Source organism: Sapajus apella, unplaced genomic scaffold (assembly GCF_009761245.1).
Source record: "Sapajus apella isolate SASKATOON/1434 unplaced genomic scaffold, GSC_monkey_1.0 scaffold41, whole genome shotgun sequence".
Lineage (NCBI taxonomy): Eukaryota > Metazoa > Chordata > Mammalia > Primates > Cebidae > Sapajus > Sapajus apella.
This window is the reverse complement of record NW_022436981.1, coordinates 524,926-552,459: the sequence shown is the minus strand read 5'-3', so window position 1 is coordinate 552,459 and position 27,534 is coordinate 524,926. Positions and strand designations below refer to the sequence as shown.

The 27,534-nt window shown below is 44.6% G+C and overlaps 1 protein-coding gene and 1 pseudogene across 15 annotated transcripts in view; both read left to right on the top strand.

The window, feature by feature from the left end:
* Positions 1–27,534, top strand: part of TRERF1 (transcriptional regulating factor 1) — a 233,789-nt gene that overhangs the window by 19,779 nt on the left and 186,476 nt on the right. The window lies entirely within an intron of this gene.
* Positions 20,498–20,576, top strand: LOC116565911 (annotated as a pseudogene).

The window sequence follows — 27,534 nt, the reverse complement described above, 5'->3', positions numbered from 1 at the left end:
ACCATGAGCTAATTGTTCTAATTTATTATTACTTTCTTTCTAAGCATTTCAACTTATTTTAGGGCTTCCTCAGTTTTCTCTTACTTGGGCCTTTTTTTCTCTCTCATTGGGTGGGAGGGATAGACATGAAGATGGGGACAATTTGGGACAGAAAGTTCCACTGACAGAAGGTGTATTTGGGACCTGGTCTCAGAAGTGGTGGCTCACTTTATAACTTGAGCAGGTAAGATTGCCCAGTGGCTTATATCATATCTGTTGTGTGTGTGTGGCGGGGGTGGGGGGGGGTCCCTGGTGTGTATTTAGTGACAAGAGAATTTCTGCTCCTACCTCTGGCTTGACCAGCTAGTGTTGGCTGGGCCACTGCCTGCAGTTTAGAGAGGAAGAGTAATTTAATCGGTCTCTTCCCTCCCTTCCTCCAGTTCTACTTAGCGTAAGGATAAAGAGGTGTAAATAGGGGGCCCACTAATTGGAGTATCAGGGCAGCCACAGGGCAGTAGGGAATGAAAAGATTAAGCACTGGTGCTTTGGACCTAATAAACTGCAGGGAGTGAATGAAGACTAAGAAACCTCAGACCCTGTGGAACTTCAGCTCCTTTTTCTTTCTGCCTCTCTGTTTGGAGCCTTCTGTACTTTTCCACGTATCTCTCAGTGTTCCTCTCTGTTTTTGTCACTCTATTTTCCATTCTCATCTTGCTACCTACCCACCTTCCCTTTCTTCCCCATCTCTCTCTTTCTTCCTTTCTATTAATTGCTAGTTATATCGACGTTAAGTAGCCTGTATTTTAAAATACGTATTGTACTTACTGAATATATTTTTTTCCATTTTTAGTCTAAAACAAGCTTTTTAGCTTTTGCCCTCTCAAGAAAAATTTGCTGAATGAAATTGCTCTTCCCTCGTCTTTAATTGTTAATTAACATTTTCTTTCCTTTTTCTTCTTCTTTTTTTTTTTTGGAGATGGAGTCTTACTCTGTTACCCAGACTGGAGTACAGTGGCGCAATCCCAGCTCACTGCAACCTCCGCCTCCCGGGTTCAAGCCATTCTCCTGCCTCAGCCTCCTGAATAGCTGGGATTCAGGGACTTGCCACAGTGTCTGGCTAATTTTTGTGTTTTTAGTAGAGATGGGGTTTCACTATGTTGGCCAGTCTGGTCTCAAACTCCTGACCTCAAGTGATCCGCCCATCTCGGCCTCCCAAAGTGCTGGGATTACAGGCGTGAGCCATCATGCCCGTCTTATTTATTTATTCATCTATTGTTTTTTGAGACAGAGTCTTGCTCTGTCACCCAGGCTGGAGTGCAATGGTGTGATCTCAGCTTACTGCAACCTCCGTCCCCCAAGTTCAAGCAATTCTCCTGCCCCCGAGTAACTGGGATTACAGGTGCCCGCCACCAAACCCAGCTAATTTTTGTGTTTTTAGTAGAGACAGGCTTTCACCAGGTTGGCCAGGCTGCTCTCGAACTCCTGACCTCAGGTGATCCACCTGCCTCAGCCTCCCAAAGTGCTGGGATTACAGGCCTGAGCCACCATGCCTGACCGCGCCTGGCTTATTAATTAACATTTTCTATTTCTTCTCTGGGTCAGCAGCTCTTAATAGAAAAAAGATTCAACTCCTTGCTTTTTGGAATGAGGGAAGATGGTCTAATATTGATTTGGGGGAACAGTAGGTGTGGGACTTGCTGGTTTTCTTAAGGTTGTTTGAGTTTATAACTCGTCACGAGAAGTCAGAGAGGGCTTTGAGTCCTATTTATTAAATGATATCAAGGGAGATTACCAGGGAGAATGTCGGGATGAGGTGGCAGAGAATGACAGGGAAACCTGTCTCTCCCCTGCTTAGAGCCGTTCAGTGGCTTCCATCAGGCAATACAAGCCAGAGTCCATACGAGTCCATACAGTGTTCCGGAGGCCCCTGAGGCCCTGTCTTCTACACTGGCTTCCTCACTCCTCCTCTCCCACCCCACACCTGGTATGCGCTTGCCTCAGGGCCTTTGCACCGCTGCCCTCTCTGCTGGGGTTGCTCTTCCAGAACCTAGATACCCATCTGCATTGCTCCCTCGCTGGCCTCTTTCAAGTCTTTGCTCAGAAGTCTGTCTCTTTCTCAACAGGGCTTTCCTCACCTCTCCACTTAGCACTGCCCGGTGCTTTTGCCCGAATGCCCCATCCCCTTTACCTGCTCTTTCTCTTTTCCCAAAACACTTCCGCCTGCCCATTCGCCCATTCGCGTCCTCTGTAGTTGCTTGTTTGTGATCTTTGTTGCCTGTCCTCCCTCTCCAAGAGTGAGTTTGTTCACTGCCGCATCCCTCGGAAGAGTGCCTGGCACGCAGTAGGTGCTCTGTAAACGTATGTCCAGTGCTGTGTCCTTCGGGGCTTGGGAGGGTCCCCAGCTCAGCAGACTTTTATCACATCTCAAGATCTGGAAAGTCTCTTTGCCTGTAGGAATTTTTTTTAATTAAGATTTTTATCATTGTTATCCCCTTCCCCCTTCCAGTTCATTTAAGACTGTTATGAAACAAAACTCATTATGCTTCAAAATCTGACAGAGCTAAGGCCCCGGGGAAAGTAAGAGGAGGCGGCAGCAGGGGGTGCTTCCTCCCATTCTCCCCCCTCCTTGGTTTTCTCCTGTGGTTGGTTCACTTAGGACAGCCTGGAGCCTACTGGGTTGAGGTGAGTAGGGCTTCCCAGACCTCGCAGGGTCCATCCACGGGAGAGTGTGTTGTCAGCCAGAGAAGAGAATGCTGCCTTCCTGGGTGGAGGGTTTCTTCAGTCACCAGTGCTCAGGATGGAAGGAAAAAGGAAGCAGGCTGGAGAGGAGACGAGAGAGAAGGGAGGTGCGTTTGCATGGCTCAGCTGGAAGAATAATGTCACTAGAGAAATTAGGAGTGTGGTCCTCCTTGGACGTGACTTAGTTTTCACTTAAAATAATGAGTGGCTTTCATTCATTTGTTCAATAATGTTCACCCAGCGCCTGCTGGGCACAGACGGGGTTGAAGGGCCTGTGGGCCTGGGACTGGAGTCAAGTCTCCAACCACAGCTCAGCCTCCTGCTGGAGGGACAGTGCCAGGGGGCCTTGGGTGTGACCCAGGGCTCACAGCCAGTGTATTGGACTTCTCTGTCTGTGGGTTCCTGGGAAGTGGGAAGGCCTGCTGGGAATAATTAATGTGTGGAAGGGAGGGAGAGGGAGGCAGGGCTCCATGAGGAAGTGGCTTAGACTCCTCCCAGCATTCTTTTCTAAACATTTCCCTAAATGAATCCATCCTCGGGCTTTTCCGAGTCAGGGCCCACCTGTCCTCTGACTTCAGCAGGCCAAGGGTTGGTTCTGGGCCTCAAGGCTTCAACTGTTGATTTCTTTTGGAGTTTTGGTTTTCCAATATGAACAAAGGAAGGGGAGCTTAGTGATATTCTTGGATCACTATAGGGATAGGCCAGTATCACAGAGTTATTGACAGACTGTCAGTGTGCTGTGATGTATAAGATGTGTGAGTCTGATAAAAGCTGCCTGAAGAGAGCCTCAGCTCTGGAGACCTGGGGTTTCACCCTCTCGCACCCCCTTCACCCCAATCTTGGTGTCTCATCTGCTAATAAAGAAGCAACGCCCACTGATTTGAGTTTCACCTCCTTTCATTTCCTCTCTCCTGTCTTCTGGTACTAGGGCCATAATGAGCTTCAAAAAGCCACCAGCTGAATGATCAGCCTCTGAATAATCAAGTCTGCAGAACTAAAAATATTCGGTTACATTATAATGCAGATGGTACTGATAAATTAAGGGGAAAATAATTGAGCCTACAATTGTTTTCTGATGCATTGTCCCTACCAGAAGTTACATAGAAAATAAATGAAATGATTTCACCTTAGTCAGTCTGGGCCTGTAGCTTAGTGGCTTAGAATATAAGGCTCAGGAGGCCGGGTGCAGTGGCTCATGCCTGTAATCCCAGCACTTTGGGAGGCCAAGGCGGGTGGATCACCTGAAGTCTGGAGTTCAAGACCAGCCTGACCAACATGGAGAAACCCTGTCTCTACCAAAAATACAAAAAAATTAGCTGGGTGTGGTGGTGCATGCCTGTAATCTCAGCTGCTCGGGAGGTTGAGGCAGGAGAATCGCTTGAACCTGGGAGGTGGAGATTGTGGAGAACCGAGATTGCGCCATTGCACTCCGGCCTGGGCAACAACAGCGAAACTCTGCCTAGAAAAAAAAAATACAGAATATAAGGCTCAGGAGGCCAAAGTCCTACTTGGAGCCACGCTTGGGGATTATTACAGCATCTTGACTGGTTACCCAGACTTGACTCTTGTTTCTAGCCCTCGATGGCATGCCAAGCTCCTAGCAGCTGTTTTCCACTGCAAGCAGTGGCTGCACGATGCTTACCGCAGCTCTAGGCCATACGTGACTTGGTGTAGTCGCTCTCCACCATGAAAGAAACTGACGGTGGAAGTTTACCATGGAAGATAGCTCCTAATAATGGTATCCAGAGTCTGATTTTTTTTTTTTTTTAAATATCAGAAAGCATGTGCTGGGTGTGGTGGCTCGTGCCTGTAATTCCAACATTTTGGGAGGCTGAGGTGGAAGGATCATTTGATCCCAGGAGTTCAAGACCAGCCTGTGCAACATAGGGAGACCTTGTTTCTACAAAAAAATACAAAATTACCCGCGTGTGGTGGCACACGCCCGTAGTCCCAGCTACTCAGGAGGCTGAAATGGGAGGATTGCTTGAGCCTTGATGGTACGACCACACTCCAGCATGGGTGACACAGAGTGAAACTCTGTCTCAAAAAAAAGAAAAAAAAAAGTAAGGCAGGGCAAGGTGGCTTACACCTGTAATCCCAGTGCTTTAGAAGATGGAGGCAGGAGGATCCCTTGAGCCCAGGAGTTCAAGACGAACTTGGGCAACATAGTGAGACCCTGCCTCTACAAAAACAATTAAAATGCTAGTTGGGCATGGTAGTTCACGCCTGTAGTCACAGCTACTTGGGAGGCTGAAGTGGGAGAATCTGTTGAGCCGAGGTGTTTGAGGCTGCAGTAAGCTATGGTTGCACCACTGCATTTCAGGTGGTGACAGAGTGAGACCTCTCTCTATCAAAATTTAACAAACAATAAATAAAAAAGCGTATTTCTCATTTGCTAGGTATTTGTTATTATGTGCCCTAGGTGAATAGGCCTTAGTTATTTTTTTTTAATTATTTACTTTTAATAGAGATGGGTTCTTGCTAGGTGGACCAGGCTGGTCTTGAACTCCTGGTCTCAAGTGATTCTCCCTTCTCAGACTCCCAGAGTGCCAGGATTATAGGCATAAGTCATTGTGCCCGGCCCTTATTTCTTATTTTTTTACCTTAGTTTAGGTTAATTGAAGTAAATAAACCTAACTATAATTTGATATAAGGTTTTAAATTTATATGATACATTCATAAGTGAATTTATTAATTCAATAAGTATTATTCACGGTATACAGAATTCCAGTCTAAGCATTAGATCAAAGATTGGCAAACTTTCTATAAAGGGCTAGAGAGTAGATATTTTGCCAGGCATGGTGGCTTACATCTGTAATCCCAGCACTTTCAGAGGCGAGGTGGGCAGATCACAAGGCCGGAAGTTCGAGACCAGCCTGGCCAACATGGTGAAACCCCATCTCTACTAAAAATAAAAAATTAGCTGGATGTGGTGGTGGGCACCTGTAATCTCAGCTACTTGGGAGGCTGAGGCAGGAGAATCAGAGAATTGCTTGAACCCAGGAGGTGGAGGTTGCAGGGAGCCAAGGTCATGCCATTGCACTCCAGCCTGGGCGACAGAGTGACACTCCATCTCAAAAAAAAAAAAAAAAAGAGTAGATATTTTTACTTTGTGGGCCATATCTCTGTCCTAATGACTCAATTTTACTATTGTAGGACAAAAGCAGCCATAGCTTACTCATAAATGAATGAGCGTATCTGTGTTCCAATCACGCTTTATTCACAAAAGGAGGTGTTTGGCCAGGTTTAGCAGCAGGTCGTAGTTGCTGATCCCCGGTCTGATCCCTTTAACCTCCTCCTTAGAGACACAGACATGAAGAACAAAATAGATGTGATCATGACCCACACAGAATTTTCATTCTTGCGGGAGTAATTCTTTGTAGTGTTGCTTTGGAATCACACCTGTTATAAATAGTTGACAAGCACCTCCTGGGGGACATTGGAAATCTAAGTAGCTTCACTGAAGAAAGGTTGTAGTGAACCCGCATTTCTATTTATAGTATCCACTGGTGTCTGGGTGGGGATATTGTGTTTACTTACATTTGGCATGTAGGTGCTATTTTTGAGTTCCTTTCTTTTCACTTCACAGAATTTCATATATGCTTACATGGATTGGTCTGGATTATATAATTTTAGTGGCTACATAGTATTTCTTGCTGAGGTAAGACATGTCATGTGTCCAGCGTGTAACAGCATTTGTTAGATGTTTGCTTCCAGTTTGCAGTAAAAGCGTTTCAAAGTTGGAAAGGGATTGGTTTCTGCAGAACCGAAGGGGAAACTGTTGTCTTGGGAGAACCCTAGGAGAGATGGGCCTGGATGATGTCCCCTTTCCACCTTGCTGGGTGACACCTAGTATCTTGTGGCCAGAGAACTGCCAGGTAAGTATGTCAGTGCAAATGTAAGGGACAGATTGCCAGCTAACCTTGTACTCCAGAGCACTGTTCCTCACGTGCAGGGAAAGTCTTCGTGGCATGTGGAGCAAAACTTGGAGCCTGGGGAGGTTTGTGGGGGCAGGTGGGGAGGAAAAGCAGCCCTATGCAGAGAAGAAAAAAAGGCCATGGGGCCAAGCCAGTTCCAGTGTGTGAAAAGGGCCTGGGCTCTGGGACTAGACTGGTCTTGATTTGACTCTGACTCTGGGTTTATCCTTTATGTGCTCAGTGACTGGGCACTTTCTTAGCCTCTTTGAGCTTCAGTTTTCTTTGCTGTAAAATGGGATGTCATAGTCATTCCAGAGAGAAGTTGTGAGGATCAGGTGAATAATCCAGTAAGTGACAGCACACTGTGTAAATGGTAGCTCTTATTAGTCAGTGTGAATTGCATGCTTAGCTTGCAATTCACAAGAGCAGTTGTTATTTTACTATTATTATTTTTGAGGAGGCGTGGCTAATAGCCCTGGTTCGAGAGTGGACTTTGCCCCTATCCTTGAGCCCATCCCTCTCTTCAGTCCAGGTTAGGTGGTACCTCGTCAATTCCACCCCCATGATAACTCAGCTGGGGAGGTCGGACCCTGAGTCGTGAGCCTGGGCTTTTTTTTTTTTTTTTTTTTTTTTTTTTGAGATGGAGTATCGCTCTGTCGTCCAGGCGGGAGTGCAATGGCATGATCTCAGAGTCTCTGTCTGTCACTAGAATGGAGTGCAATGGTGCCCACTGCAACCTCCGCCTCCCAGGTTCAAGTGATTCTTCTGCCTCAGCTTCCTGAGTAGCTGGGACTACAGGTGTGCACCACCACGCCCAGCGAATTTTTGTATTTTTAGTAGAGATGGGGTTTCACTATGTTGGCCAGGATGGTCTCAATCTCTTGGTCTCGTGAACCACCCACCTCAGCCTCCCAAAGTGCTGGGATTACAGGCATAAGCCGCCGTGCCCAGCCGAGCCCAGGCTTTAATAAAATCAGGTCAGAGCCTGAAGACTAGCTGAATAGTCTCATGTACTCAGTTACTCATGCATTCATTAATTCAACAGATACACAGAGGCTCTGCTTTGTGTCACTTGTGCAATATGCAGTAATATGCAGTGGTGAAGAAAATAGTGTTGGGCTTTCATGAAATAATCCCACAAATGTTTAACTATAGATGATGATATGAGCTATGAAAGAAAAGTATAGGGAGTTAGGTTGGGAGAGGATCTCTTTTTATTATGCGACAATTTCATTAGTAATCAGGGAACACAAATCACAGTGAGGTTCCCTTTCATCCCCGTTCAATGGGCAAGCGTGAAGAAGCTGTGCAGTAGCAAGCACTGAAGAGGAGATGTGTCGTTATTGTCATTTAGGAGCTGCTGGTAGGAATGTAAACTGATGCAGCTGCTTTGGAAAACAGTTTGATGTTACAGGTTGAGGGTCCCTTATCCAAAATTCTTGGGACCGAAGGATTTCAAATTTTGGATTTTTTTGGATTTTGGAATTTTTGAGATAATATGATGAGAGCTAAGTCTAAATGTGAAAGTTACTTGTATTTAATAGACACCTTCTATGTATACCCTGAAGGTAATTCTGTACAATATTTTAAGTGATTTTGTACATGAAACAAAGCTTTGACCACATTTTGATGCAACATGTCATGTGATTGAGGTCAAGTTTGGAATTTTCCACTTGTGGTGTCGTGTTGGCATTCAAGAAGTTTAGGATTTTGGAACATTTCAAGTTTTGAGGTTTTCAGATTAGGGATGCTCAACCTGCATCTTGTAAAGTTGTACATTCACGTATAGCATGTCCTGGCATTTCCTCTCCTAGGCATATAATCATCATGAGAAACTTGCTCATGTGGGCAGTGTGTATACATAACATATACTAAAAATATTCCCAGTGGCACTGCTCATAATGGCAAAACACTGGAAACCCAAATGCCCATCAGCTAGGGAATGGGTAAATACATTGCTGTCATGTGATAGATTATTATACAGCAGCAAAATAAATGAGCAACATCTACATGTAATAGTTTGAGTGAATTTTAGTAATGTAATTTTGAATTTAGAAAAACAAGACCTTGAATATTCATACGGCATGATATCTTTTTATCACATTTTAAGGTCGATAAAAACTTAAAACTACATTATTTAGGGACGCAGGTTATATAATAAAGCCATAAATGTTGGGGGGGCAGGTTTTCGAGGGTTTCTCTTCTGAGAACCACTCCCTTAAATGTGTTTGTGACAAGCTCCCCAAGTACAGTGATATAGATGGGATCGAGGAGGAGGCAGCTTGGGTTTTGAAGGCAGAGTAGACATTTTTGTCTTTGCATTGGAAACTTAAAAAAAAAAACAAACTGTTAGCAATTGGAGTAATGATATTGGGTACATATGTGTGCATTTTATTTTATTTTTTCTCATTACCATGAATGTATTTTTTGATCACTACAAACGCAGATAGGACATGAGAAACTGTGTCTGTATCTGAAATCTATGGTTTCCTGCCCATGCAAGGTGGTGCTGGGAGTTCTCAGCTCTGAAGGGCTGCGTTTGCAGCCAGGTGTGCGATTCCTTGTCTTGGGGCCGCTTTCACTGTAAGGGGGACATAGATGTGGCTGGGTGATGGGGCCTTCTCCGTTTGGTTCCAGGGTTAGCAGGCAGAGCTAGTTTAGAAATGAGTAAGAAGGAGACGCTTTCTGGTTGTAGGTTTTGGCTCAAATATGCATACTGAAACTCTTCCTCACTTTCGCTCTTATTTGATGAGCCCCCAGGCATCCTAATTTGTGGAAGGACAAAGAAGGAACACGTTTGTATGAGAGAACCAGCTTTCTGAGTAGAGTTAGGGATGGGCTGGAAGAAACCAAGATGGGTTACTCTGGGGATGGATAGAGCATCCTGCATGAAGGTTCAAAAAGATGCTCACGCCGGGGTGCTTGAACTGAGGCTGAGGAGAGGCCAAGGGAGGAGCAGTGCAGCTGCTAGATGATCACGGTCATCCTGGGCGGCAGCGATGGAAGGGGCACAGAGTGCACAGAAGGAATTGGGGAGAGTGGGATGGAGCAAGGGGGATTGGGCAGCCCCATCTCATGAAATGACTGCTTGAGAGAATGAAGAATGCTTCAGATGCAAAAGTCTAATGTGGAAGATGGAGCAGAGGAGTAGATCCACGTGGTTCCAGAAGGTAACGCTAGAAGTGAAAAGTGGAAGGTACAGGAGGAGATTCTTTTTTTTTTTTTTTTTTAAAGACAGGGTCTGGCCCTGTTGCCCAGTTGCCCAGGCACCATTTCGGCTCCCTGCAACCTTCGCCTCCTGGGCACAAGGGATCGTCCCACCTCAGCCTTCTGAATAGCTGGAACTACAGGCATACGCCACCATACCTGGTTAATTTTTGTATTTTTTGTAGTGGCAGAGTTTCATCATGTTGGCCAGGCTGGTCTTGAACTCCTGAGCTCAAGCAATCTGCCTGTCTTGGCCTCCCAAAGTGCTGGGATTACAGGCGTGAGCCATTGTGCCCAGCCAGGAAGAGATATTTGGTCTTAGTATAAGTCACTGTTTTTCTTTTCTTTTTTCCCTCCCTCCCTCCATCCCTCCCTCCCTTGCTTTCTTTTCTTTCTTTCTTTTTTTTTTTTTTTTTTTTTTTTGAGACAGAGTCTCACTCTGTTGCCCAGGTTGAAGTGCAGTGGCAAGATCTCGGCTCACTGCAGCCTCTGCCCCCCAGGTTCAAGCGATTCTCCTGCCTCAGCCTCCCGAGTAGGGAGCCACCACGCCTGGCTAATTTTTTTTTTTTTTTAGTAGAGACAGGGTTTCACCATGTTGGCCAGGCTGGTCTCAAACTCCTGACCTCAAGTGATCCATCTGCCTTGGCCTCCCAAAGTGCTGGGGTTACAGACGTGAGCCACTGCGCCCGGCCAGCGTTTTTCAAACTGCAATTTGCAATGTATTTGTCAGTCGTGCAATCAAGTTAGTGATCAAGACCAGCAATTTTATTTTATTTATTTATTTAGAGACAGGATTGCTCCGTTGCCCAGACTGGAGTGTAATTGCGCCATCTCAGTTCATTGCAATCTCTGCCTCCGGGGTTCAGTTGATTATCCTGCCTCAGCTTCCCCAGTAGCTGGAAGTACAGGTGTGTGCCACCATACCCAGCTAACTTTTTGTATTTTAGTAGAGATGGGGTCTTGCCATTTTGCCCAGGCTGGTCTTGAACTCCTGAGTTCAGGCAGTCCACTTGCCTTGGCCTCCCAAAGTGTGAGGATTACACTCGTGAGCCACTGTGCCAAGCCAAGACCAGCAGTTTTTAAAAAGGAAATGCATAGGAAAGAAAGAGGAAAGTAAGAAAAAAAAAGTCTAAGTGGGCCAGGTGAACATGGGTCAGCATTTGTTTCTTGAAAATATTTGTCTAGTTTTGTATGTTTATATGTATATAAATATTTTATGTTCTGGGTCATGATACAAGGTATAATTAATTAGTGAGAGTAAGAATGGGAAAAGTTTGAAAGCCGTTGATCCAAGCTACGATTTAACAATAATACCTGCTGTTTATTGATCACTTACACTACTGTGGAAGGCACCTTGCCAAGCATGCTCTATACATTTTCTCATTGAAATCTCACAATGACCCAATGAGGCAGGCATTATTGTTCCCATTTCAGAGATGAAGAAATTCAAGTTCAGAGGGTCATGGAGCATGTAAGAGGCTGAGCCTGGAATTGAACCTGGGCCCAGCTTTCTCAAAAGCCTGCACATAGTCACTACCCTCTGCTGTAGGAAGAAGCGTGGATGGAGCTGCCCTCCAAAATGGCCTGCGTTGTCTGGAAAAGGGCTGGAAAAGCAGGAAGTGTTCAAGCAGAGGCTGGGTGGTCCCCCTGTCAGGGACAGTGGAGGCAGAATTCTTGCCCACCTTCTGCCTCAGTGGGAGATTGGGTTGGATCATAGTAATCCCCCCATGATGTACATGACAGAGTCCAAGACTCATCCTGTATGGTCACTCTAAAGTCAATCCCAATTCCTGGGTTTCTTTGATTCTTGATTGAAATATGATTTAATTAAATATATTTAGGTTTGTTTATAGGTGTTATTTTCTTTTAATAAATTTCCTGATTTTTCTGTATCAAAAGTACATTTATGATTTTGAAAGTTATTAAAAAGAAAATGTTTTCTGATTCTCTCTGATGAGCATGAATTAACTTTATAATTTCTATAATTTAAAAGAGTCATTAAAAATAAAATACCTCAATGCAACAAAAAACTCTAATTAAGAATTCTTCCTGGCAAGTTTTTTTTTTTTTTTCTATATACAGAGTCTTGTTCTGTCGCCCAGGCTGGAGTGCAATGGTGCAATCTCGGCTCACTGCAGCCTCCAGCTCCTGGGTTCAAGCAATTCTCCTGCCTCAGCCTCCCAAGTAGCTACAGGCATGTGCCACCATGCCCAGCTAATTTTTGTAGTTTTCGTAGAGACGGGGTTTCACCATGTTGGCCAGGATGGTCTCAATCTCTTGGCCTCGTGATCCGCCCACCTTGGCCTTCCAAAGTGCTGGGATTACAGGTGTGAGCCACCGCGCCCGGCCCCATTGATTCTAATTAAAGCTGGAAAGGATCTGAGAAAGCATCTCCACTCACCCCATCATTTAGGGAAGAGGAAATTAATTCCTGAGAAGGGAGGTGACTTTGCTTTGCCGTCCGCCTGTTTCATGGATAGCAGAACAGGAGCAGCTCCTAGGTGGGTTAAATCACATTGCTTCCCCAAGAGAAAGAGGGTGCTAGAGATTGGTTGAGGTTGTGGGGAGAATAAAGAGCAAATAAGAGACAAACCTTCTATTGCTAATTTCATTGAGGAATTCCAAAATGGAGGTGACGGGAGAGTGATTTAGTGAAAAGAACCTCTACTTGGCAGTTGGAGGACCCAGCATTAACACTCGCGTGTAATCTCAGGTGACTTACCCACCCATGGCCATTGGAGGACAGGTTAATTATTGTTCCTCACATTCTGCCCAGCCAACCTCGGCAGGAGTGCTTACCCCAAGCAGGGCACATCCTTAGCCTTGTTTCCTTCCAGAGCCAATGACCTAATCCCCACCGTGAAGTTATCATTAGTTGTGTGCTGTAGAACTGTGGGCCCAAGTATAGGACATTCTCCAAATCGGTGGCCACTGGCCACTGGGACCTTGAGGTCTGGTTGCTGCATGAGCTTGGGGTGCTGTATCTCCTCTTAGGTTCAGGGATTGTGTCTTGTGAATCCCCCCAGTGTATAGGAGGGTGCTGAGGTTCTGTGTGCTTTAGAACCCGGATTTGTTGGCATGTGTGGGGGGAGCGGTGGAGGGGTTAATTTTGGGGGCCGCAAGGAGGTGGGGTCTGGGTCCCATAGGCATGCACTTGGAACACAGGCTGCCTGATTTTAGAACTGAGCCATGATGGGGAGCACTGTGGTTTGTGAGGGGGTTGACCTGAACCGGTCACTCTGTGCCTAAGCAGGTGACCTGAGTGAGGCGGGGGGAGGGGAGAGGACTCAGCAGAAGCTGTGGGGAGAAGTAGAAGCTTCTACAGGTTTTCAAATTAAGGAGATGGAAACAGGAAAGAAGTCTCTGAAATTGTGGCTGGTCATATCAGTTTCCAGAATCTTCTCAAATAGTTCATTTAAAAAGCTAATACTTTTCTCTGGCATGGCCCATCCTGGATATGGGATTCTCACTGGTTAAGTGCATTTTTCCTTGACCTGGGTTGTAACATAAACGTTAGCTTGACTGATGGCCTCAGCTGGGAGGAGAAGCAAATGCATTGTTGTTCAGGTTTGTTTTACACTCTGTTATCAAGGCTAATAATATGATGCTTTAAGGCTTTATGACTTGATTAGTGGCATCAGCACTTGAAAGAGCTGGCTTAGGGTGCTGTGAGAGGTTACATGAAGGTAATTAGACAGCAGTTGTGAAATGCAGGGGGTGGTTTCCATTTACTAATGGCTTTAAGGCAGCCCTGCCTGTTACTGAACGCTTACCGTGAATCTTTTGAATAGAAAATGAGTTGATTAGTTTGGGTGCTCTGCCACAGGCCACAGGCAGCCCCCAGTTCTCTCTCTGCCTGTGGTTAATGCCCTTAATCAGCTGCCTGGGAGCCCACGAGAGCGTCAGTATAATCTAGTGCCTTGCAACTTAACAGCGTGGTCCCTGCACCAGCAGCATCACCTGGGAGATGCTTTAGAAATAAACGCAGGGCCAGGCGCGGTGGCTCACACCTGTAATCCCAACACTTTGGGAGGCTGAGAGGGGTGGATCACTTGAGGTCAGGAGTTCGAGACCAGCCTGGCCAACATGGTGAAACCCCATCTCTACGGAAATACAAAAAAATTAGCTGGGCGTGGTGGCGCATGTCTGTAATTCCAGCAACTTGGGAGGCTGAGGCAGGGGAATCGCTTGAACCCGGGAGGCAGAGGTTGCAGTGAACCAAGATCGTGTCATTGCACTCTAGCCTGGGATACAAGAGCGAAACACTGAAAAAAAAAAAAAAAAAAGGAAAGAAGGAAAAATAAAAGAAAGAAGTATGCAGAACCTTAGGTACCATCCACATCCACAGTTGTGGATATCAGAATCTGCAGTTTTAACAAGACCTTCAGGTGATTGGGTGCACATTAAGTTTGAGAAGTGCTGGGCTAGCACCGATGCCCCCTGAGGTTAGAGATTTGTGGCAATGTGGTTTTTATTGTGTAGTGCAATAAACGATTTAAACCCTAGTGCTGTGGTATGATTCCAGTCTGCTCTCTGTCATCAGAGCCTAGAATTGTGTGTGTGTGTGTTCATTGTCACTTGTGGCATCAGCGTAGGGTTGTGGTTCATTCACACCCCCGCAGCTCACCGAGTTCTTGGCACAGCTAGCCATTTCTGTGAATGCAAGTCTGGCATCATAGACTGTTGGGGGGTGTGACCAAAACACCACTTTCTTCCTGTTACTCCATGGAGCCCACAGGGGCTCTGGTTGTCTGCTGTGTCATGTCCAAACCTCTTGCTGGGGCTCCAGGGCCCATGTGTTTCAGGCTTATCTGGCCCCTGTTCTGGCCGGGCAGATGCTCGCCTTTGGCCTTGCCCTCAGTCTCTTGCTGGATGTGGCTTTCCTGGCCAGCCAGTCGTTCCTCCTCTCCACACCCCTGGATCACTCTCTGCTGCACTATTTACTGCCTGGGCGTTCTGGGCTGTTTCCTAGGGGGCTTATTGTAAATTGTGGACAGGTCCTAACCCTTCACTCAGATAACGCACTTTTAGAGAGCAGGACCCTTGTATAACAGGCACCCCAGCCTCTGGCGGGTTCCTGGTGAATGAATACACATGGATCCCTTCATACTGTGCAAAGGAGCCAGAGGATTTGGAATGAGTAGAGTGGGGTGGGCTGCTGGCTTCAGCCATGGGGTAGGGGCTGGTGAAGTCTCAGAAAAAGAAGCCCAGACAAAATTGGAAGGGCCTCCACTGACAGGGGAATGGGCCATTTGGCTACATAAGAGAAAGGAAGGTGAGTTTCCTGATGGCGCTGGAGTGGGGTGGAGGGGGCAGCCCCCCTGTTTCTTTGGAGTGTGTTTCTGGTTTGTTGCAAACCTGTCTGTCCTCTTTTTTTTGTGAATCTGTTGGTGAGAAAAGATGAGGCCTTAAAAAGGGCGGGGAGGAGGGGTGCAGAAGCTAGGAACCAGGCTGGCTGGGCGTTGTCCTGGTAAGGTTTGGGGTGGAGGCTATATTTACTTCTTATAGTGATGCTGGTAGGATCTTTTTCTATGTTTAGAAATAGTTTATATAACATGAAAATATGTGTTCTTAAAAAAAAACAACAAAAAACCCAGACACCAGAATAGAATAAAATTTAAACAGACCAATTACCATAGAAGAAATGGAGAAAGTTATCAAAGAGCTCGTCCTTAAAATAGTCCCAGGACCAGATGGTTTCACAGGTAAATGTTTTCAAATATTGAAGGCACAGGTGATTCCAATGCTATTTACATTGCCCTAGAGCAGAGGAAGAGCACTTAAAGTCTTTTTATGAAGCTAGTGTAACAAAATGTGACAAAAGGACAGGTGTGTACACAGAGCCACAAAGTGGTCTCTGTTTTGAATACCGAAGATGTGACATTCTAATAACACAGTTAGAACCCAGCAGCCCGTTGAAAGTATGGCATGGTCACGGGAGCTCCAGAACAGGAAGGTAAGGATAGGCTAACTTTAGGATTTCTGTTAATAAAAATTCATCGTACTAAAGGCTCTAAGGAGAAAATAAGACGCTGAAAAAGTTTATGAAAAATTAGACATTCGTTTCTAATAAAAACTGCTGTAGGAATAATTGGATATCTCCTCAACGTGGGAGAATACATTTTTCTCAAGCAAGTGGACAAATTTTGCTTAGTATTAAAATGGTGAATGCTAGATGCAATCCCATTAAAATCCCGATTAAGAACCATAATTATATAACCTTGTTTGGGGGGGGATAAGCTGGTATAATTAGATAAAAGGTATAAAACTGAGAAGGAAAAGGCAAAACTAAAAGATAAGAGAATTCAGTAAGGTAGTTTGATCCATAATTAATGCACAAAAATCAGTAGTTCTCCCCCATAAATATTCAGCTAGAAAATGTGATGGAAGAAAAAAAAATCCCACTTGTATAAGCAACAAAAGAGATAAAATACCTAGTTATAAGCTTAATAAAATTATATTAATATATAACTTCAATGCTACCTAGGGGCATAAAAGACTTAAAGAGAAAGATAATCTTGGCTAGAAAGAGTCAGTGTTATAAAAATGTCACTTTTCCTATACATGTACAGTGTGATCACAATAAAATTACCACTAGGATAATTTTTGGCATAGAAAAGCTGATTCTAAGTTCATGTGGAAAAATTAGCTTGCATGAAAAAGAAAAAGAAAGGTCTAGCTCTGATAGATAGTAAGCATTTTAAAAAACTACAATAACTGACATAACCGGTACTAATCGGCTGAACAAGTGATGAGACAGAATAGAGAGCCTGAAATAAATAAGGGTGTGTGTACGCGTGTGTGTATTTTGTGGTAAAGGCAGTATTTCAGATGTATGGAGAAATATAGGATTTTCACAACCAGATAGCTATCTGGGAGATAAGAAAGAGCAGGATCCCTAATTTGTGCTTTAAACCAGAATAAGCCTAATAAGTATAGGTCAAATAGTTAAATAAAGAATGAAAGTGTAAAAGCCATAGAAGAATTTTTCTATTATCTTGGCGTAGAGAGATCTTTCGAAGTTTGACACAAATCCCAGACGCTGTAACATAAAGATTGATACATTTGACAGTATAAAAATGAGAACCGCTTCATGAGAATAACCGCATAAACAAAGTCAAAAGATACATGATAATCTGAGAAAAATAATTTGGAAAATATGATGAAAGGGGTTAATTTTCTTAATATACAAAGAACTCTTCAAAATAAATTAAAAGGGTTGTTGAAAAATGGGCAAAAGGACATGGATAGAAGTTCACAGAAAAGAAGTGTAAGTGGCTCTTAAATATATGAAATAATGCACAACCCTCTTATAAAAAATATAAATTAGCTACAATAAGAAGGCATTTGTAACCTATCAGATTGGAAGAGATCAAAATATTTAATAATACACTGATTTGGTGAGAGTGTAAAGAAAAATTACTTCCATACATTGCTGGTAAGAATAAATGGATACAGCTTCGGAAGGCATTTGTGATATTTATCTAAATTATAAATGCCCATCTCCTAGGACTCAGCAGTTCCACTAGTAGGTATCAGTCCTAGAGAAACACTCACATGTATAATGTTCATTGGACATTATTGTAATTGTGGAAAACTGGAGACAACAATGTAAATATCCCTCAGTGGGAGATGGACTAAATAAAACCTGGGCTGTTCAGACCTGCAGTGGGTCAATAAAATACCTTAGTGGGTTGTGACACTGTGTGAAACAAAAGAAGATAATGGAGTGCATTGCACATGATGTGGCTGAATATTTGGTGAGCTTTTGTTTCGGTTTTGGGTATTCACAAATGTGAACTAGATTATAATATAAAGCGTAGTTCTTACTGTGTGATTCAGTCAAAGAAGTTGGGAAAATGCTGCACGAGTAACTAAAAGGAATATATTAACTTAGTAACTAGTCATAAGACTAGATCTCAGAAGTGTAATTTTGGGTGAAAAAAGCAAGTTGCAGAGTGACAGGTACAGGGTGATACTACGTTTGAGAAAGAAAACACACAAAATGGTATCATATTTTTGATAGTATCATATTTTTGATGGAATCACTTATTCGGGTAAAAGAGGCCTGAAAGATGTGAACCAGGCTTGTAACAGAGGTGCCCTCTAGGAACAGAGTGATGTTGAGGGAGGCCTGCGCTTTATGGCGCATTAAAAAAAAGTTGCCTATATATATAAGGGTCTAAAAAATGTTTACGCATTATTGAAAGACTCTCCAAGGATGCTTTAAGCCCAGGTGCTTTCCCTTTGGTTGTTTTTCGCTGATTCTGATTTGTCTTCTGTGGTCACTCAGTTCATGTCTCTCCTTTTGCTTTCATTTGGGTGTCTCGTAAATTTGTAAGTAACATGCTGATGATTTTCTCTTGCAAAGTTATTATCTGAAGATTGCACATAAAATGCCTTGTATCATGGCTCCTTTATTGGGTCTTTTCTAACTTTTCCATTTTATTCCTTTGAAATTAATTGGGCCTGTGGTTTATTAATTTCATGAGATTTTATCCCCCAAAGGGTCCACTTTTGGTTTTCCTTCTCTCTCTCTCTCTCTCTCTTTTTTGTTGTTGTTTTTGAGATGGAATTTCTTTCTTGTTGCCCAGGCTGGAGTGTAGTGGTGCGATCTTGGCTCACTGTAACCTCCGCCTCCCGGGTTCAAGCAATTTTCCTGCCTCAGGCTCCTGAGTAGCTGGGATTACAGGCGCGTGCCACCATGCCCTGCTAATTTTATATTTTTAATAGAGACAGGGTTTCTCCATGTTGGTCAGGCTGGTTTCAAATTCTTCAGGTGATCTGCCCACCTTGGCCTCCCAAAGTGCTGTGATGATTGGCCTGAGCTGCCACACCCGATCTGGCGTTCCTTCTCTTGCCCAACATTTGCTCACATTCTTATTTTTTAATTGTGTTTTCACTTTTAATTTTTCTCTTATCTTTCATTTTTTTCTTGCATAAATTTTGGCCAATGCAAGCATAGCAGTGCTTCTCAAACTTCAAGATGCACATGAATCTCTTTGAGTCTAGAGCTCTTGTTACGCAGATTCTGATCCAGCAAGTGCAGGTGAGGCCACAGATGCATCTCTTTCTTTTGTTTTGTTTTCTTTTTCTTTTCTTTTTTTTTTTTTTGAGACAAAGTCTCGCACTGTTGACTGGGCTGGAGTGCAATGGCGCAATCTTGGCTCACTGCAACCTCTGCCTCCCAGGTTCACGTGATTCTCCTGCTTCAGCCTCCTGAGTAGCTGGGACTCAGGTGCACACCACCACACCTGGCTAATTTTTTGTATTTTTAGTAGAGGCGGGGTTTCTTCTATGTTGGCCAGACTGGTCTCAAACTTCTGACCTCGTGATCTGCCCACCTCAGCCTCCCAAAGTGTTGGGATTACAGGCATGAGTCACCGCACCCAGCCCCCCAGATGCATTTCTGATCAGCTTCCAGGTGGGGCCTACCTTTGGGGAGCGAGAAAGTGGAGGAAATGACACCTGCCCTTCCACTGATATTAGCCAAGAATCCACCAACTGTTATAAAGATGATACTTCTAACTATTGCAATGAAATTCAACCTGTCTTCTATTGAAGTAGTGAAGATGAGATGCCCTGATCCACTCAATCACTTTTTTGGCTTCAATAGTGGCCATATTCTTTCTAAATGCTCCGAGAGAGTAGAATAGGGTTTGTGGCTACAGAATTTCTTTGGACACATTTGGTGGGTTGAGCTGTTTTTTTGTTTGTTTGTTTGTTTGTTTTTGAGACGGAGTCTTGCTCTGTCACCAGGCTGGAGTGCAGTGGCGCAATCTCAGCTCACTGCAACCTCTGCCTCCTGGGTTCAAGCAATTCTTCGCCTCAGCCTTCCCAGTAGCTGGGACCACAGGCGTATGCCACCATGCCTGGCTGAGTTTTGTATTTTTAGTAGAGACGGGGTTTCACCATGTTGGCCAGGACGGTCTTGATCTCTTGACCTCGTGATCCGCCTGCCTCGGCCTCCCAAAGTGCTGGGATTACAGACATGAGCCACGGCGCCCAGACTGAGCTTACTGTTTTGGCTAAGCATTGCTGTCCTAGCCTCCACTTATTTAACTGAGTTTTTTACATTTTTTGTTTATTTTTGACACAGGGCCTTGCCCTGTCACCCAGATTGGAGTACAGTGGCACAGCCATAGTTCACTGCTTCAGACTCCACACAGCCTCAAACTCCTGGGTTCAAGTGATCCTCCCACCTCAGCCTCTCTAGTAGCTGGGATGACAGACACATGGCCGCCATGTCCAGCTAATTTTTTTTTTTTTAAGTAAAACAATTTTTTTTTTTTTTTTGTAGAGACAGGCATCTCACCATGCTTCCCAGGCTGATCTCGAACTCCTGGCCTCAAGTGATCCTCTTGCCTGAGTTTCCTAAAGTGCTGGGATTACAGGTGTGAGCCTCCATGCCCCACCATTGAGCTGACTTTGTAGGTCCATTTGGATCAGTTAATTGTTCTTAACATTGTTGGTGGCCAACAGACTTCTTTGGGGATATGATGGAGGCTATGGACTTTCTCTTCAGAAACATGCCCCACTTCTGTATTCATGCACATCAAAACTCCTAGTTTTTACTTTGCCTGTGTGAGCTGCAGGCCTCCTAAAGCCTCGCGAGCTATGACCACACAGAGGACTCCTGGTTTAAATGTTGCGTTAAGGCTGTACTTTCAGGAATAATTTCTGTAGTTTGTTACTAGAGAAATTTCTCTGAACATGGAGAGCACCAGATAATATTTTTAAAGTTTTTTTAGGCTCACGACTGTAACCCCAGCACTTTGGGAGTTCGAGGCGGGTGGATCACCTGAGATCAGGAGTTCAAGACCAGCCTGACCAACAGGGAGAAACCCCGACTCTACTAAAAACATAAAATTAGCAGAGCGTGGTGGCGCATGCCTGTAAACTCAGCTACTCGGGAGGCTGAGGCAGGAGAATTGCTTGAAACCGGGAGGTGGAGGTTGCAGTGAGCTGAGAACCATTGCATTCCAACCTGGGCAACAAGAGGGAAACTCCATCTCAAAAAAAAAAAAAAGATTAAAAAATATTCAAATAAATGGTGTTGCTAAGGCAAAGACTCCTCCTATTCTTGTGTTGCCCATGTTAGGGGAAAGCCTGTGTGACCACACGTTGGTTCTCTCTGGGGTCTGTTGGGCTGAGTGGTTCACACCCATCCAGACCCTGCCTGCCTTGTCTCCAGTCAGGGCAGCTCCACAGGTTATTTCCCTCAGCCGAGCCCTGCCCTCAGCTCTTATGGTCATGTCTGGTCTGAGGAAATGGGGACCCAGATCCCTTCTGGCCAGGATTCTGGGCTCAGACATTGTTCTGGCTTTGGCACGGCAGGGCCTCCTGCCTTGTTCCTTTGTCCCATTTCCTTCTCTGAGTCTCAGTTCTTCTAAGAGGCTTCTGTGTTGGTTCCTATTCTGCTAACATGCTTGATATCCAGATCCTGAATTGGGACTGAGACCCTGCCCTCTCCCTTTGTTAATGATAACCAGGTGTGGTGGGGAGACATCAGTTTGAATTCCAGCTCTTCTACTTACTGGCTGTGTGACTCTGGATAACTTACTTAACCTTCCTGGGCCTTAGTTTCTTTATGTATGAGACAGGAGCAATAGAATATACCTGAAAGGGTGGTTGGAAACATACAACTGGTGCACAGTGTGTGTTAATAACAAGCAGCCAGCATCATTGGTCCTACTTGCAGGGGTTGGAGTCTTGCCCAGTCCAGCCAGATAGATGGAGCCTTAGTAACCTTCAGTAGATGTCCTGATGCCTGAGTTGCGGAGAGTTGTCCATCCTGACTTCCCCCATCATAGAGCTTTGCCCACTTGTTGGGACTATTTATAATTTTGTCCTAGGCTTTCCCCTTCCTCACAGTCCCTGTGAGCCCAGCCAGCTGGAGATTGGCAGCATCACTCCAGACAGGAGGCCTGCCCACTGGACCACAGCCCCTCTGTGTGTGCTTGGAACTGGCTGGGCTTGTCCATGTCTGGCTCATCCCAAGAAGGAAATTACAGATCAATTTCATGTAAACATGCAGCTGCAGAAGTCATCAGTGGAATAAATAAATAGGTAGGCTGGGCGTGGTAGCTCACACCTGTAATTCCAGCACTTTGGGAGGCCAAGGCAGGTGGATCACGAGGTCAGGAGTTCAAGAACAGACTGGCCAACATGGTGAAACCCCTGTCTCTACTAAAAAAAATACAAAAATTAGCTGGACATGGTGGCTTGTGCCTGTAATCCCAGCTACTTGGGAGGCTGGGGTAGGAGAATTGCTTTAACTGGGACCCAGGAAATGGAGGTTGCAGTGAGCCAAGATCACACCACTGCACTCCAGCCTGGGCTACAGAGCGAGACTCCATCTCAAAAAAAAAAAAAAAAAAAAAAAAAAAAAAAAAATAGGTGAATGACCTAACTAGGAAATATCTATTGGGCATCTACCATCCATTAACCGTAGTAGTTAGCCCTGGTGATATATCCATGTCTCTGTCTTCAGGGCACTGAGTCCTGAGGGGAATCAGACATGTGGCCACTGATTGATTGACACGTGGTATTACAGAACCTGTGATAAAGGAGCGTGGTGATGGGGGTGGGGGACTGTGGAGCCTCAAACTCTACTTCAGAAAGGTGAGGATAAAAAAATAAAAAATAAAGGTGAGGTTTGGGAAGGCTTTATGGAGGAGGTGATGTTTGATTTGGATTTTGGAGGCTGATATCTCAGCATTCTTTATGAATTTTTTCAGATGAACTTCATGGTCACTGAATGGGCTCTTTAAAAATGAGTCTTGAGGTCGGGAGCAGTGGCTCACACCTATAATCCCAGCACTTTGGGAGCCTGACAGGGGAGGCTTGCTTGAGCCCAGGAATTCTAGAGTAGCCCAGGCAACATAGTAAGACCCCGTCTCTACAGAAAGTTAAAAAAAAAAAAATTAGCCGGGCATGGTGGTGCATACCTGTGATCTCAGCTGCTCTGGTGGGATCACATGGTGGGAGGATTACTTGAGCCCTGGAGGCTGAGACTCTGTGAGCCCTGATCGTGCCACAGTACTCCAGCTTGAGTGATGGAGTGAGACCCTGTCTCAAAAAGAGTCTTGAAAAATTACCAGGCGAGGCTCATCTCAGGAATGTAAGTCTGATTCAACGTAGAGAGACCAATATTAATAGAAACCATAAAAATCAGAATGTATATTATTTAGCGCAGTGCCTAAAATATAATCAGTCAACAACTATTTGATGGATGAATGAGTTTGGTCTCAGTGGATGTAGACAAATACTGGAAAACATTACATGTGCATTATAAACCATCAGAAAACTAAAAATAGATGTGTTGGGGGATTTACCTATGTAGGATGAAGAGACTGCTTGTGTATAACCATGTAGCAAGCCTTAGACAGGGGCTGCAGATACAGAGTGGGGAAATACTAGAAGTGTGCCCTGAGAAACAGGAACTAAACCAAAATGCCCATTATCTCTACTCTTATTTAACATAGTTTAACAGATGCTTGTCACAACAATATAGGAACAAAGAGAAACTAGAGGGATTGGTATAGGGAAGGAAGAGATAAAAATATCGCTGTTTGCAAATGACACAATTTCTATTCAAAGAAAATTACAAAATCCTACATGGCTGCTTCTGATCAGAAGTTAAACCATTAAGGGGTCAGCATTCCAAAGTTTATGCCTAGATTTGATGCCCGTTTGGCAGTTAAAATTCCAATGAAATACTCCATAATGGATGAACATGATAATTATAATAATAATCAGGAAAAATTGGTGGACATGCATATCAAAGGATGTTTTGAAAATCTTTTAGGAGCAGGACTTCTCTGAGCAAACAAGGCAGGCAAGTGGTAGTTATTAAAATTGTGCAATAGTAGGATAAATAAGGAAAATGGAAGCTCTAAATGAATGGAGAACATTTATTTATTCATTTTGAGACAGGTCTCACTGCTCCCAGGTTGGAGTGCAGTGGCGTGATCACAGCTCACTGCAACCTCAACTTCCTGGGCTCAGGCAATCTTCACGCCTCAGCCTCTTGAGGAACTGGGACTACAGGTGTGCACCACCATGCCCAGCTAACTTTTTGTACTTTTTGTAGAGACGGGGTTTTGCCATGTTGCCCGGACTGGTCTTGAATTCTTGGGCTCAAGTGATCCTCCCCCTTCAGCCTCCCAAAGTGTTGGGATTATAGGCATGAGCCATCGTGCCTGGCCTGGAAGACATTTATATATGACAAATTTGGAAAGGCAATAGTGAAAGAAATAATTTTACAGCAAATGGCTCTTGGGACAAACTAGATAATAATGTGAAGAAAATGAACTCAGATTTATATCTCACATCATATGTTATAAGTTTTGGATGTATTAAAAAGTTTTACGAACTCTTAAAACACAGAGGAAGCAGATGGTATTTTTATCCTCGAGAGCAAATGTGTTTGAAAATTCTGTAAAAATGATCGTTAACAGAATGAGATGTGTTCAACTACAAAGGAATAAAATCTATAAGGTAAAAATTATAAAATCTTATTAAAGGATGGCTGGGCGCAGTGGCTCATGTCTATAATCCCAGCACTTTGGGAGACCGAGGTGGGCGGATCACCTGAAGTCAGAAGTTGGAGACCAGCCTGGCCAACATGGTGAAAAACCCCGTCTCTACTAAAAATAACAAAATTAGCCAGGGGTGGTGGCATGTGTCTATAATCCCAGCTACTTGGGAGGCTGAGACAGGAGAATTGCTTGGACCTGGGAGGCAGAGGTTGCAGTGAACCGAGATCACGCCACTGCACTCCAGCTTGGGCAACAGGGTGAGACTCTGTCTCAAAAAAAAAAAAAAAAAAAAAAAAAAATGTTAAAATGAGAAGTTAATGGAAAAGGGAAACAATTGTAATAAACCAATGGATAAGACATGTTGTCAAAATGAAGCACAGAACTGATGAAGCTCTTTAAGGCAAATACTAAGACTCTATTGGTGAAATAACTCAGGCATAGGAACACATCATTATGTATGAAGCCTGGATCATAAACAGAGATGCAAAGGTGTTTCACTTTCTTTTCTTTTTTTTTTGAAACAGGGTCTTGCTCTGTCACTCAGGCTGGAGTGCAGTGGTGCAATCATGGCTCACTGCAGCCTTGACCTCCTGGGCTCACTGCAGCCTCAACCTCCTGGCTTCAGCCTCCCAAGGAGCTGGGACTTACCATGGTGCCTGGATAATTTTTGATTTTTTGTAGAGACAGGGGTCTTGCTGTGTTGCCTAGGCTGGTCTTGAACTCCTGGACATAAGCAATCCTCCTGCCTCAGCCTCCGAAAGTGCTAGAATTACAGGCATGAGGCACTGCAACCAGCCAAAATGTTTAGCCATCTAAACACAAAAGAAATGTAAGTTAACCCAGCTCTGAGGTAGTACTAGCTGGCCTGTCATCTTAGCCAGAAATAGATTAAATTTATAAAATCCACTGTTGAGGCCTGTGGATAGGAAAACAGAGTACCCACCAACATTGCTGCACTTGGAGCTGGTTTTCTGGAGAGCCCTATGGGGCTGGATAAAGGGGCCACAGGAGCTGTGCCCTTATTCCTACCTTTTGACCAGTGTTTTACTTTAGGAGTAAGTCCCACAGAAATAATCCCAAGAGGAAGGAAAGCCACTTATCAAGAGATGGGAAGAAACTGGAAATAATCCAAATGCAGATAATTAGAGAATAGTTAGGTAAATGCTATGAAAACAATACAGTGGAAAACTTAAACATTTGATACAAGACAGATGGAGCAAAGTTAAGCGGGACAAGAATATGGAATCACTTATCTGTGCTGATGATGACTTGGTAAATATCTGTGCATACATGTCCATAAGAATCCGGACAGATATGGGGCTTATTTGATGTACTTTTGATTAGTTTTTTTTTTTTCTCTATAAAATTGTTAGTATGTCATGAATGTAGGTTTTTAAAAGAAGACAGGATGGGGGAAATTCTTGTAGTAAAAAGAGGAAACGCGTTGCAGTGGAGAGATGGCCCCAGGAAGTCATCCACACGGAGCTGGATTTGAGTCACTACGTCACCATGTGGTTTTGGACATATCACATCTCTCTTCTCAAGCTCCCGGTCTCCACCCTGAGAGGAGGTAATGGTGACACCCACAAATTAGATCACAGGAGTTCTTGGCTTCTGAGAAAGCACTCTCTTTGTTGAGCCGGTTTTATGGAGTCCTGGAGGCCCTTGCTGGCACTCCCTCACTTTGTTCCATCTCTGCAGAATGTCTGTAGTTTGGGGGCAGATCCAGGGCCAGCTTGACAACAGAGATGGGCAGGCAGACAAACACAGACCCAGCCAGGGCAGCCAGCAGAGCTGCTGTGAATAATGGTGAAAGGAGACTGCAGCCCCCAGCAAAGAAATGTATTCCCCTTCCATTTCAGATCTGGAGGTGTGGCCTAGGAGGAGAAGACAGAGACTTAAAGAGAGCATTTTGTTGAGCAGACTTAGATGCGCCATGCAGTTGAACCTTTTTTTAAGACTGGTTTGTCGAAAAGGCAGGAAGGAAAGGAGGCCAGCCACTTATCTGGTATGTTTAGGACACTTTGGTGCATATCTAATGAATTCTAGTGTGGAGCCCCTCTCCTTGGGAGCCAGATGACCTTGAGCTTCTTAGCCTAAGCCCCAGCTTCCTCATGGTGAAATGGGAATAACCTCTGTGTCTCTCTGGTTTGTTGTAAGAATGACCTAAGATGTCATGCTTAAATGATCTTTGTGCTTTTCAGTTACTATTTGTCAAGGTTTCCCCTGGATGCGTGCCAAAAAAGACACAATGCAGGATCACATGGGGAATGTGGATGATTGTCTCTGCCTTTGGGGAGCTTGTACATCCAGAGGGAGTGGTTACACAAATCCCTGCAAGTGCCGGGGGTAAGGGAGGAGGATAAGGGTCATGGGAAGACAGCAAGGCTAGGGATGCTGTTTGTAAGGAGAGAGACACGGGCCGCTCAGAGCAAGGGTCTATGACTGGGCAAGATGCAGTATGGGGGATGTCTGAGAGAGGCGGCATTTGTTGGGAAAGAGTCTAGAAGACATTAGGTAGATTTGAGCAGTTGTCTAGGATATACTGAACATACCCAAGCCTGTTACCTCATTGGAGCTTGATAGCAACGTGTGAGCTGAGGGAACTGGGGTGTTCAGGGACTGGGGTGTGAGCCTCTTTCTGGGCTAACTGGGTCCAGGACAGAGGCCTCTGCATGCTCTGACTGTGGTCCTTCCTCCATACCAATGCCCTTTCAACAAGAAGAGTCATGAGCACCGGCCAGAGTTCATCTTCTTCCTCGGAGTGAGGAAAGGGGCAGAAGAGAAGAGGGTGAGGGGCAAGAAAATTCTGAGATGAAGAGGGAAGATGATGGTCAGGAACCAGGAAGGGGGTCTGACCGAATTTTGGGAAGCAGTTGCTAGGATGTGGGACCTGGAGTTAGTCAACTGGGTGCCAGGTCCCAGCTTTACAGCTGCCAGCCTCTGTAACTGTGTCCAAGTCAGCCGACTTTTCTGAGCTTCAGTTTTTCCCTCTGTAAAATGGGGATGACTAACTTCTAGGGATATGGGGAGGATAACTGAATTGTATCTGGAAAGTGCTTGGAACTTTCCAAGTCTTCCATACACACTACCCGCTGCTCTTGTTTTTTGTGACCACAAAGGACTCATGCCCCTTGGAAACGATGGTG